Raw genomic sequence first — 13,234 nt, 5'->3', positions numbered from 1 at the left:
AATCAAATTTTTGCGAATATGGATGCTGTGCATAAAAAAAAAATAATAAAAAAAAGTATGTACTGTTAGTTATAATGGTCTTGTGAAACTACATCATGCTGTCCAGCAGTGCGGAATGGTTTATGTAAAAAAAAAAAGTTTTCAGGAAGTTTTGAACTGCAGCAGAAACTAATCAAACACAGACATCAGGAATCTCAACAATGGTGACAAACGAAAAGCTTCATGCCACAATGCATGCTGGGAGCCATGGATGAGTTTTGTACTATGGTGGCACCCAGCATGCATTGCGGCATGAAGCTTTTCGTTTGTCACCATTGTTTAGATTTATGTGCTGATTCTTGATGTCTGTTTGACATCGTAGACTATAAGATCCTGTATGCAGAAAGTATTTTAAAACAAATTGCAATATACTGACCTTACTAAACCTTTAAAAAGCCCTCTTTTAGATATTAAGCTCTTGCTGAGCTTTGCAAAACTGCATGATGATAATGTTCTGTACTGGTCATATATTTTTTCTCATAGTTATTCAAAAGTGCAAAATATTACACAGATACAGCAAAAAAAAAAAAAAAAATAGAGCCCAAATAAAGCTGACACTAATCATGATTCTGGTGACTTTAAATGAAACATTCAATGAATCGTCAACACCAAAAACTGTTAATTCTCAATAAGAGCTTCTGTAGAGTCTGACAGAAATAAAGTTAATCTGGTTATTAACCCTTTAGGCGCCAGAGGTTTTTTCCTAAAACGTTCGATTTTGACATCTTAATTTCAAAAGGCTATATCTTAAAAGTGATAAAAGATAGAGACTTTCTGTAAATTAGAGAAATATTAAGGATGACCCAAAGTTTATGTAGGGATTACATTTTCCCATCTAATTTGCATATTATGACGTCATATGGTGGCGGTCATCTTGGATTATAGAATTTTTATGTTTTTTGTTGGTGTTTATTTGGTTGTTTTTTTGTTTTTTAGCTGACAAAGACGCACACATCACAAGGACATGAACACACAAAAAAGAACACATATTGTACACTACTAAATGGTCAGGGAAATAGATAGTAAATCAACAGTGTAATAAATGGCAGACAAAAACAATTGTTGCAGGGCTTTTGCTGTAGAGATAATGACTCCCTATTCATCCAGGTGACATTTCTTGTAGTGTTTCATGGTGTGGTCTTGCGATAGACTATGCATAATAGACCCTCTGCCCCGTGTCACATCGCCTCTTCTCCTGCTACGAGCAGCAGCGCGGGCGCGGCCAGATCTGCCTCGCGCGCGCGCCGAGTGTGCACAGCTCGGACTACTGTCATTGTCATTGCGACTCCCCACCCTGCCTCCACGTTGCCCCCTAACTGTCCTATGAATACTTCGACCTCGTCTAACATACCCAGTGGCATTAGACAAAGTCTCCACCACAATACTGTCGCCGCGATTGCGGAGAGGCACACGGTCACCATGGCTAGCGCGGTAAAAATCTCCCGCGGCCGCCTCGTTCCCCACAACACTAACATGCCTGCTAACTTCGCGATGAACACTCCGACCCCGGGAAACATTGTTCCCACCACTGACATCGGGCATAGGACCATCTAACGTTATATTGGGCAAAGGATTCACCGTTTGTGCTTGGTGTAGGGCTATACTTTCACTTTCAGAATCACCGTCATTTTCTGAAGGCAGATAACGTTATTCCCCTTCAGAATCAGGGTCCGCGAATAGAAGACCCAACACTTCATTGCGGGTAAGCTTTATTGATGCCATTAGATAATAATAATAATAATAATCTAATGCAAATACTCGCTGACGTTGACAATATTGCTCTGATAAAATGGCTCACTCGCACACTATCTCCGCTTTTGTTCGCACTGATTCAATGCGCTCTAGCTCGAATATTTTGTATAGAAGCATGACTTTTTTTTGAGTCGGGGATGAAGTATGACATGTCTGCCAACTAGTGGAGGGGAGGTCGAACGAAATTTGACACCCTATTTGACAAAATCGGCCGTTTTATTCAGTGCCGCATCTTGTCGAGTAAACTCGACCGTGGCGCCCAGAGGGTTAATAACAAGTGAAAGCAGCATTTGAAAAAGACATTGAAAAAGAGGCATGATGTGATTGGCTGCCATAAAACACTGGTTAATCTTTAAGTTTTTATGAATGAAGATTTGATTTATTTATTTTAATGTATTGTTTAATTTATTTGAGCATTTTATGGGATACCATACAAAATATACCTATACTTTTTTTCATAAACACAAACTCTCCTCCACCCAGTGCTATTCTATCCAGAGTTACATTTTAACACTCATTGAGTGTTAAAAATCTACACAACATGTGTCAAAATACCATCAACACATGCTGTGTGTGTTTTTTTTTTAACAATTCTCTTTTTAGAGTGTGGGCGTGATTCACCGGCATATAAATAAAGTAAGATTTATTCTATTTATTTAAGATTTAATTAAAATCCTGTTGTACATAAAGCAAGATTGATTAGAATTGTTTATTCGATGTAAAATAATAATTTAATTTAAGTTGAACAAATATCGATTTTAAGTTGATCTTGATCTATTTTTCATCATTGAAATAACAATATTTCAGGGTGCAAACCTGATGAAAAATCAATGTTAAGTTTGAACCTTGATTAAATGTAGATTGAATGTTGATCTGCTATTAGGGAGAGGCTGTTCCAAAGCACACCCTACACACTCACTTGACAGAGTGAATGAAAAGAAGTGAGTGAATTCAGACACTGGTGAACACATGATCAGCAGAATCACTGAATGTAACAGTCCCTGGTTTAGGTTAGGGAGTAACATAAATGACAAACCCCATTTTTTTTTTTTTTTTTTTTTTTTCTCTTGTTCTCTAGATTGTTTTCATAGTGATATTTGTAGTTTTAACAAAACAACTTAAAAAAAAAAAAGAAAAAAAAAGAAATTAGAAACAACAACTAAACAGTTTGGAAGCAAGAACTTCATGGATGATCTCGTGCCTAAAACAATAAGCCAACAGAAACTAACTTCCCCACGAGAAAAGGAACTTCCCTACACACACACAAAAAAAAAGAGAAACAAAACATACAATGTCCTACCCAGCCTCCTTATCTAACTAATAAACAGGAGAGAAAAACAATGCACTCATACCCTTAGGCTTCTCAAATAATAAAGAAATATACAAATAGGATCAATAGGGAACTGATGTTGTCAACCTCAAACTGTAGCAAAAGTGACTAACAGCACTCTGTTAAACACCAAAAGAGTTCACAGAAATTATATCTTAAAGGGATAGTTCACCCAAAAAAGAACATAAGCCCATGATTTACTCACCCTGAAGTGATCCTGGCTCTTCCAAGCTTTATAACGGCATCGAATGGATTTTGAAGTCCATCAAAGCACATCTATTCATGATAAAAGTGCTCCACAGTTCCGGGGGTTAATAAAGGCCTTCTGAAGTGAAGCGATGCGTTTGTGTCAGAAAAATATCCATGTTTAAAACTTTATCAAGTAAAATAACTACAACCCCCTTTCCAGAATAGTTGGGACACTTTGTAAAATGAAGAATACTAATTATCAAAGTTTTGCAAGTGGAATATTTGCCCAATCTCACCTGAAGACATCTGCTCAGAAGTCTGTGGTCATTGTTGTTTGATCCCCAGTGTTAAATTAACTCTGCTCAGTGTTTATATAATCCACACTCAGAGTGTTATAAGTAACACTGAAGCAGTGTTACAGTTAATGAGATAATTGAGTGATTAATTGAGTGATAATTTACCATTATTGAAGACACCTGATGTTAACAAGCAGAATCACTGTAGGAGAAAAGCACAAATTTGAAACACCATTTTGGAGATTAGTGTCTGCTTTAGATGCACTCATGAGTCATGACCTTTACAGTTTTAACTTCAGATTTAGTTTGTCTGCTGTAACTGAGTTATAACAACCAGATGAATATTGAGAAAAGGTGATATGATGGTGTTGGTTGTGTTTTAGCATTATCATTATTTGACCTAAAACACTGAACTCATCGAGAGCATCATTTCTGAGTTAGGTTTACTTTATTGATTATAGCAGCATTGTCCTTGTACAGCATAAAATTTTTAACCTTTTCAAGCAAATAAAAAACATTTCTTAATAGCTGTTCTGATAAAAAAAAAAAAAAAAAACCTTCTCAAGAATTAGCGTATGAATCTCAGCAATGGTGACAAACCGTATATTCAGATAAACTGATCAACTCTCGTGGTTCCATCACAGAGAGCCACAAAATCACTCTCCAGAACATTCTCTTTCCCGGTTCCATGCTGGTGGAATGCTCTCCCCACCCTCATCCGGAATGCAGAATCCCAAAAACTCATCTCTTCCATGAGCACTTAACCTCATAAAAAATTTAAAAATATCCCTTTTCCTTTAATCCTCCCTTGTCTGGCTTATGCTACTCTGAACAATGCCTGAACTTTGTATTTTGAGCACTTCTTGCATTCTTTTTGCCTCTTCACGATGACTCGCTTAATTTAGTACTAATTTGTAGTCGCTTTGGATAAAAGCGTCTGCTAAATGACTAAATGTTTGATTTCTTCTCATCATGGAAATGGACAGCAACATAAAAAAGCTTAAGTCGGGATGCAAATGTTTAAATAAACTACATCGGTAAAAAGTGTTAAAACCTCATTTTTAAATATTTAAATATTATGACAGTGCAACAGAATTGCTTCTGTTTTTTATTTGCTCATTAAAATGTACCATTGTTCTTCCATAGTATCATACATTTGTAGATCATGGTAACAGTGTTGTTTTTGGCAGCCCTTTTAGTTTTAGTCTTAGTCTTAGTTTTTTGGACGAAAATGCTTTTTAGTTTTAGTCACATTTTAGTCACTTATAAACTTTATAGTTTTAGTCAAGTTTTAGTCGACGAAAACACAAAAAGGTTTTAGTCAAGTTTTAGTCAATTTTAGTAAAAAAAAAAAAAGAAGTAGTCTTTAACAAATTAATTTAGGTTAAAAAGTATTGGAAATGGGCTTAGGTTTGACAGGTTGTAGCAAGTGTTGCAATTCATAAAACAACAGTTAACCTTAAAACCTTTGCATACACTGTTAGACTTTTCTGTAATTTCTACAGTTATTTACTTTAAATCCCCCAGTATTATACTGCTATTTCTCTTTACAGTAAATAACTGTGATTCCCATTGCATCATGGGAATTTTCTGTGACGTCTAACACCACATACAGAGACTTACTGTATTTTTTAAATTTGCTGTATACTACTGTATTTGACGTAACTGCCTCTCTGGCTGGCACCATTCCATCGTGCTTTTTATTTCCTAATTTTTGCCTTACACCGCGTGTCTACAACGCTATAATAGCCAGAGGCTGTCTATATTGGACACATTGAAGCGACCGGACCTTTAAATGCATACCTGTGTATCCCTTGTCAGAAATAACGCGAGCGCTTGGACTCGTATCGGACTACGTCAGAAATATAACGGCCGCGGCGCATCACTACACCTATTTTTTACAGTCTATGCACTACACTGACTGTCTGGGATTTGTCGTGTCGCGTCAGAGCATCCAGTGTAGGTAATGGGGTCTGTCTTTTGTTGGATCGCGACGTTCGTGTCTGGCCCGGGGAAGAGACGGAATTCACTTCACAGAGAGAGAGAGATCAGCAAGCAAGGTAAAAAAACAAAACATTCTGTGTGTGTTGTGAGGATTGTGCCCAGTTTAACCTAGGCCTATGTTATAACGTTAACGTTAGCCTAACGTTACTCGTCGTCAGCATGGCGGTAACGAACTTTACCATGGTAAACTGAGCTAACGTTTCATTTTACACACTTTGTTAGATTATTGAATTGTCGAGTTAAAATATGCCAACGAGCAACGCGTTTACATTAACAATAAATGTGAATAAACTAATGTGAAATTCTGTTTATAGCCTAATGTTGGCCTACTGATGAGAACCTTTATAGTTTTAGCATTAGTTTGCAAACTATACCATATTATACTTTTTTTTTAAATGGAATTTAATATTTACTTCCATTTTTGTGTTTAAAGGCAACTGCAACAAAGCGCCAATTCGCGCCAGTGACTTCCAGCAAGATTCCAGAGGTAGGCCAGCCCATTTGTGATATATTTTGAGATAAATTTGCTGAAATGATTAGCAATACGCTATGTGAAAATTGCTTTTGAGCCACTGGTGCAGACTAAGTAGCTTACAATATCTTACAATATCTTATAAAATCTCTATAAAATTGGCTAACTTTATATCAAATAAGTGACCTTTGCCTTATGTCTAACTTTATTAGACAGCAAATGAACCAATCAGAAGATGGACCATTGTCTTTGTTCAGTCTCACCAGATTAAATGTATCCAGGTAAGCACTGCAGTAAAACTCTCACTAATTCATTAATACAAAATCTAGCATTCTAAACAACTTAAGTTTATATTTTTGCATTATTTTGATATTTTATTAGCCAGAAGACTCTACCATTGCAGTCCCACCTGACTAGGAAGGTCCTAATATCAGCGCACAGGTGGGTTAACTACTGTAGGAAGGAGAACGATCATCACACAGTGATTTCTTGCATGTATCTTACTGTGTATTTGTCTCAAACAGGTACTCCTTCACTGCAGACAAGCTGAAATGGGCTAAAATCATCGATTTCAGTCGTTCTTTCTATGGATCTCAGCATTTTTGGACAGAATTTAGGATTTGTAAGTATTAAAATTTAATCTGGCATAATTTTATTTAGTTCTTTTGTATGCTATTTATTGACAAAAGCTGTTTACAAATATATATTCTTAAGTTTTTGTGAAAATAATAATAAAAATTAACAAAAAAAGGAGGTTAAAAATAATGTGACACTAATACTCTCTCTCTCTTTCTCTCTCTCTCTCTCATATAGTGTTGGAACCGGGATCTCCTCTGAAGGACTGAGTACATTTGTGTTTGTGGGCACGCATGCAGACCAGGGAACACTCTGATGTTGTCAATCAAGTTCTGAACAGGAACCAATCTTTGGAGAAGTTCATTTATTCACAAAGGTGGACAAAAACATTGTGTTGGCTTTTTAAAGATTATTTTGATGATGACTTTTACTCCTATGCTGTAGAAAAGATGGAGTAGACAGTCAGACATTGATAATAATAAGAAATGTTTCTTGAGCATCAAAGAGACTTCTTTCAAAAACATTAAGACACTTAAATACTTATTTTGGCCTCCAGTGTACATGAATCCAACAAATTTTTGGAAATAAGTGAAATTATTTTGAAGGTGGGGTTATGTGTCATGTATTGTGAAAAGAACTGTGTTTTGTCCTGTTTTGGACATTTCCTTTTTGAATGCTTAAAAATGTATTTATATTCTGCAGTTTTATGAATGTAATGGTTGATATTTCATTATAATACTTGTATAAGCTAAACAACCAATGACTACATTCAAATTTTAGTCAAATGCTAATGTTTTGTTTATGGTTTTATGTATGTTTTCAAAAATGTTTGCAGTGAAGGACAGCACATAATGTGTTAATTTAACACGTTTACACATCTTTGTGTTAACCTCTCTGACATATTTACTTTGTTAAAATCATTAACACAATGAATGAGTTAAAATTAACACAAAAAACATTATCCCTAAACTCACCCATTAATGTGTAAAAATTTCACACATCATTTCCAGCATTGGCATGTTTATTTTGTGATATATATGAAATGTTTTAAATAAAAAAATGGTATTTTGTGATAACTTTGTCTAATTGGTTTGTATGAAAGTAGTACTTATGTAGGATAAAAATAAAATTAATCATATATCAAAATTATCAAATCTAATTTATATTTAGTACAAATAAAAATAATTACAGTAGTGTACTGATTAGCTTCGTTTTTTACAGTAATGCACTGTACTGATTAGCTTCGTTTTTACAGTAATGCACTGTATTACACAAAACTGAAATATGGTTTGGTACTGTAACTCTTAATTACAGTAACTTACTGGCAACAGTGTTGCCAGTAAGTTACTGTAAAAAACCCTTGAAAAGTCTAACAGTGTAATAAACTAGACTTTCTCATTGATGGAGATGCAGTGCTGCCAAGCTGTAGGCTACCTCATTGTCGCATTGGGCAGAAACCTTTTATCCCCATATTTCAAGTTATATTTTTTCCATGAATTGATGCTCTTCTAAAATTTCAGCCCATTGGCTATTTTCACTACCCTGGTAAACCAGAGTTCTTGTGAGAGCACAAGTTGAAATTTGCTCAGCGAGTTACTCTGGTGTCGATCAATGGAGCTCATTAAATATGCCCCTCGATCTGAGCTGCACCAATCACATCGGGTTATCTGATATAGGTGGGCCAGAGGCGAGCTAAACACACTGTTAGACCTTACCGGTTTTTTTTACAGTAAAATACTGGCAACACTGTTGCCAGTAAAATACTGTTAATTGTACAGTTCTTTACTGTAATCTAGTTTGTTTCTGTAAAAATGCACTAAATTATAGTTAACTAATTACACTTGCAGAAACCGACTGCCTTAAATTGACCAACTGTCATTTAAATGTATTAACTAAAATGTATAATGCATTAATAATGTGAGCAAAGTATTACTGTGAACTTCTTTTATTTGAGACCACTAAAAAACTATTGTACATAAAAAGATTTCCACTGGCTCAGCAACTACACAGTCACCGCCTGTTAAATAAAGCAACATGCAGCAAATCATCAATGTTTGCAGATCTTCTCCTGGACTGAAGCACAGGCTCTACTCTTCTGCACAATGGTGACCCAAAAAATTAATTTTACAGTAAACTACTGGCAACAGTGTTGCCAGTATAAAACAGTTTTATAACTTACAGTTTATTACTGTTAAAATACATTTTGTGGGTGTGTCTTTTTTATCTTACACAGATAAAAAAGAGGGGTTCCCTTTCAACCCCTCAGGGAAATCCACACTACGAGTAAAAAGTAACGATGCAGTGAGATAATTAAGGGAATATGTAAGTGATTGTAAGCAGAATCACTGAAGAAAAGAGAAACACAAGAACAGAAAATAGAGAAACACAATAACTACGACTGACTTCCAGCCATTACACATTATTACACTTATTATTAACCAGTATGACTTTATTTCTGTCATACATCTACAGAAGTTGTTATTGAGATGTTTAATTGAAAATATTTGGTTTGAAGTTACCGTTATAGAGATCAGTGCTTGCTTTAGTTGGGATGCTGATGCTAAAACATTAGTTTTTCTTTTGCTGCTTGAGCTGTGTTGTTGCAAGTCACACTTGCGCACACAGTTTATGAATGACTGCAGTTATAATGATTATGATGACAAAATCATCATATTGCCTGTTCATTCACTAAGGAATTCATTCTCACTTATTCAGAGTTTAATCCTCAAGTAAAGTGTTACATTACCACCACTGTGAAAACGCAGCAATAAGATACAATGACTCTTTTTTTTTAAACACATGATGCATAACCAGAGAAACAGAGCTACACTGTGTTTTAGAATCACCGAGATATCACAATTTAGCACATGAATCTCAACAATGGTGGCAATATTTCTTTTTTATTATTATTATTATTCATGCAGCAGTGCATGCTGGGAGTTTTATATTATCCTGGAACCCAGCATGCATTGCGACATGAAACTTTTCACCATTGTTGAGATTCATATGCTGATTGTTGATATCTGTGTGTGTCTGAGTCAAGCAGGAGTAAAATAAAATTGAATGCACTATATGATTACAATATTCTTCAGAAGACCTGATTACAGAAATATTGATTTCATTTAGTAGATTCACAGATATATGCTAAACATGAGATAACTATAATTTCAATGACTATATACAGGAAAAATCTGAAAATCAGGCATGTCCAGGATGATTGTGACATCATCACAAAAAAATAATAACACCTGATCATCTTCCTCTTGACTCTTTCTTGCCATGACAAATGTGTTTTATAAACTCACTGTTACAGCAGCCAGAGAGAGATGAAAGGTAAGAAGTCCAGGGACAAGAGACCAACTAAAGCAAATACTGATCTCCATCATGGTGACAACAAATTTTATTAATAACTAAATCTCTGTTAATTCTCAACAAGAACTTTTGTACATGTATGAAAGAAATAATCGTAAACTGGTTTGTAAACTGGTTTCACACTCAGTGTGGCTGGAAGTCAGTTGTAGTTCTTGTGTTTCTCTTTTTTCTGTTCTTGTTTCTCTGTCCTTCAGTGATTCTGCTTATCAGGTGTTCATCAGTGTCCCAGTTCACTCACTTCTTTTCATTCAAGTGGACTATATTAGTGAACTAATGTAGGGAATAGTGAATGAGGGTATAGGGTGTGATTGGGAAAACAGCCTCTGAGTGTCGATTTTGAGCACTGTTAATTCACAGTATATTCCTGTAGGCTAGTTTTATTTTCTACGGTATATTACTGTTTTAATGGAAAATGGTATAATATTGTCAGAATTTTACAGCAAGGGTTAACAGTGCAGATGACAACAGCGCTGTGACGTCGAAGTCATCAGTAAACATTGCAAGATGCCTATGGATAAATAGCAGTGGTTTGAAACGGCTTTGGCCGCTACAATGAACGAGTTAGACTTGGCTTTTTCCCAAAAGAGGAACAGAAGACGGCGCTCGAATCGTTCCTTTGCAAGAAGGGTGTTTTTGCTGTTTTGCCGACCGGAAGAGTCTAATCTACCAGTTAGCTCCGCTGGTAGCTAAGCGTATGGGGTTTATTGTTGTGATTGGTCGTAGTGTTATCCAATTGCGTGCTGTGAGATTTTCAAATGCATGCTTGGTGCCGCCCCTCGAGCTGGCTGATTTTCATTGATCGACACCAGACCATTAATCTTTTAGATTTAGGTCTGGATTTCCAGGGCCCGGTTTTTCAAAAGGTTTAATCCGGATAAAATTGATCCGGATTTAGTAATCCTTTTTTTTTGCGATCCGTGATCACGTAATCCAGCTTACTTTTGAGCCAGTTTTTCAAAGCAACATCGGATTGGATCAATGATCCGGATAGGAACTTTTCAGGATCACCAAATCTGGATAACCAGTGCTCAAACAGGATAGGAAATCACAATGTAGAACTATAGATATGTAAAGAGCAACAAGTAGAATAGCCAGTGTGGGGTCAATATAAGTTTAATTTTATTTGAAATGAAAACACACACATTTAAAAAAAACTAAACACAAGAAAAACCCCACCCCATCCTCTTCCAGCAGTCCGCTCATCTGAGACCTACAACACAAACACTGTACATTGTACTCCACAATAATTTCAGACTTCCTCATCTGATGTGGAGAGACCAGCTTGTCTGAGCGTAGCCTTTAGGAGGCAGATCTTAAGTCTGGCCTTGGTTTGCTGCAGTTTGGTCAGAGTCAGTTGTTCCTCTGCCAGAACGAGCAAACAGGACGTGCAACAAGGGACGTGCAACAACAACAGAAATAGACACTATTTCTGATTTGGATTTGTTTTGGATTTCAAAAATCAGTGATTTCCATTCTTTGCATTTTTTTGGGTTATTCTGTAATCATTCCATGCATCACTAATAAATATTCTAAAAACAAAAATATTTTCGATTGTGATGAATATATATATCAATTAGTGACAGAATAAAATGTATTGTTTTTGGTCAATTTTGACAGCTGTTTGGGGGATTATTTTATGAGGCCAAACTCTTTCTACTTTGCTGTAGGCCTATACTGAAAGGCTGAATACGTTAAAGCCTACCTAATCACTGTAGCCTGACGGATGAACAAATAAAATTAAAACCTTATGAATAAATATGATATCTTGTAAGATACTGCATGATCCAAATATAGTATTATTTGATACATTTTTTAAGTTTTCATTACATTTTGGGCATGAAATCCACGCTGAATCCACCCTTCTGATGGGATCAGTTTAATCCAGATTTTTTGGATCAAAGTGATCCTACAAAAAAGTTCTGAAAAACCCAAACTAAAGGTTTGATCCGGATCAAAACCAAGATTGGATTACGTGATCTAATCCGATTATGTAATCCATTTTTTCTTTTGAAAAACCCATTTTCAAGATTTGATCCAATCCGTTATCCAAAATCCTAGTGGATTACTTTTGAAAAACCGGGCCCTGGCTATATTTTCACCGGTAATCACAGTAATAAAGGAATGGTTTACAGTTTAAACAGCAAAAAACTTTGAGCTACTACAACATTACACACAGATAAAGTGGTAACAGTGGAATCACTGTTTTACTCAAAAAAAGTCAGGAATAAAAACATTCTCACTTTGGCAATTGTGGCTTTATTATATATTTAGTTAAATAATAATTAATGTTATAATCTAAGTTATATAATAATTATATATTACTTTGTACCAATTAGCCCACTAATCTAATGCTCGGACACACTCGGTCTCTCTCGTGCGCAGACACACTTGGGGCCCTATTTTAACGATCTGAAACGCAAGTGTCAAAGCGCAAAGCGCAAGTAACTTTGTGGGCGGGTCTCGGCGCTGTTGCTATTTTCCCGGCGGGATAAATGACTCTTGCGCCAGGCGCAAATCTAAAATGGGTTGGTCTGAAGTAGCTTCATTATTCATAGGTGTGGTTTGGGCGTAACGTGAAATAAACCAATCAGAGCGTCATCTCACATTCCCTTTAAGAGCAGATGCGCTTTTTCCATAGCGGATTGCTATTGTAACGGCGGATTTGCCAGGCGCGCGCCAGCAGCGGTTCACAGCCAAGGAGAGCAACGCTCTCGTCACGGCCGTAAAAGAGAGAAGTTACATTGAAATGGAGAAACCCACCCAAATTAACTTCGGTTAATTTGGGTAAATGTGTAAGCTAGATGTATGCTTTTATAATAAATTGTTTATCTATCTATCTCTCTATCTATCTATCTATCTATCTATCTATCTATCTATCTATCTATCTATCTATCTATCGTAATAATGTATGATTTGCAAAAATGAAAACGGCTGCTTCTGTGTAGATGAGAGAATCAAAGTGCGCGTTGTGCACACGCTACATTGATTATGGCCAAGCATGCGCCCTTAAAATAGCCTATGAATAACATGCGCAACGCGCCACTGACTTTGAATTGTTTTCTAAACCTGCAAAATAGCAAGAAGGAACGTTTGCGCCGGAACACGCCTCCTCTTTGCGCTGAACCGCCCCCGGGAGCCGCAAGTGTATTTCTTAGTTAACCGACGTGCTTCTGTGGAGGGAAAAGTCCGCTTTGCGCGGGTGCA

At 36.2% G+C, this 13,234-nt stretch overlaps 1 protein-coding gene and 2 long non-coding RNA genes across 5 annotated transcripts in view; all 3 read left to right on the top strand.

The window, feature by feature from the left end:
* Nucleotides 1-13,234, top strand: part of LOC309493664 (uncharacterized protein) — a 174,188-nt gene that overhangs the window by 41,167 nt on the left and 119,787 nt on the right. The window lies entirely within an intron of this gene.
* LOC309495850 lies at nucleotides 5,745-7,387 on the top strand. The gene is made up of 5 exons (XR_014204847.1): nucleotides 5,745-6,097; nucleotides 6,295-6,363; nucleotides 6,464-6,523; nucleotides 6,607-6,704; nucleotides 6,896-7,387. It is a non-coding gene; the product is annotated as an uncharacterized lncRNA (long non-coding RNA).
* The window catches only part of LOC309494000, a 35,470-nt gene continuing 32,212 nt past the window's right edge, over nucleotides 9,977-13,234 (top strand). Inside the window, exon 1 of the long non-coding RNA XR_014204178.1 lies at nucleotides 9,977-10,240. This is a non-coding gene — a long non-coding RNA (uncharacterized lncRNA). The remainder of the gene's footprint in view (nucleotides 10,241-13,234) is intronic.

This window comes from Leuciscus leuciscus (assembly GCF_965113295.1).
Source record: "Leuciscus leuciscus genome assembly, chromosome: 3".
NCBI lineage: Eukaryota > Metazoa > Chordata > Actinopteri > Cypriniformes > Leuciscidae > Leuciscus > Leuciscus leuciscus.
Note: the sequence above shows the minus strand (reverse complement) of the source record. Positions and strands in the feature narration are given on the sequence as shown.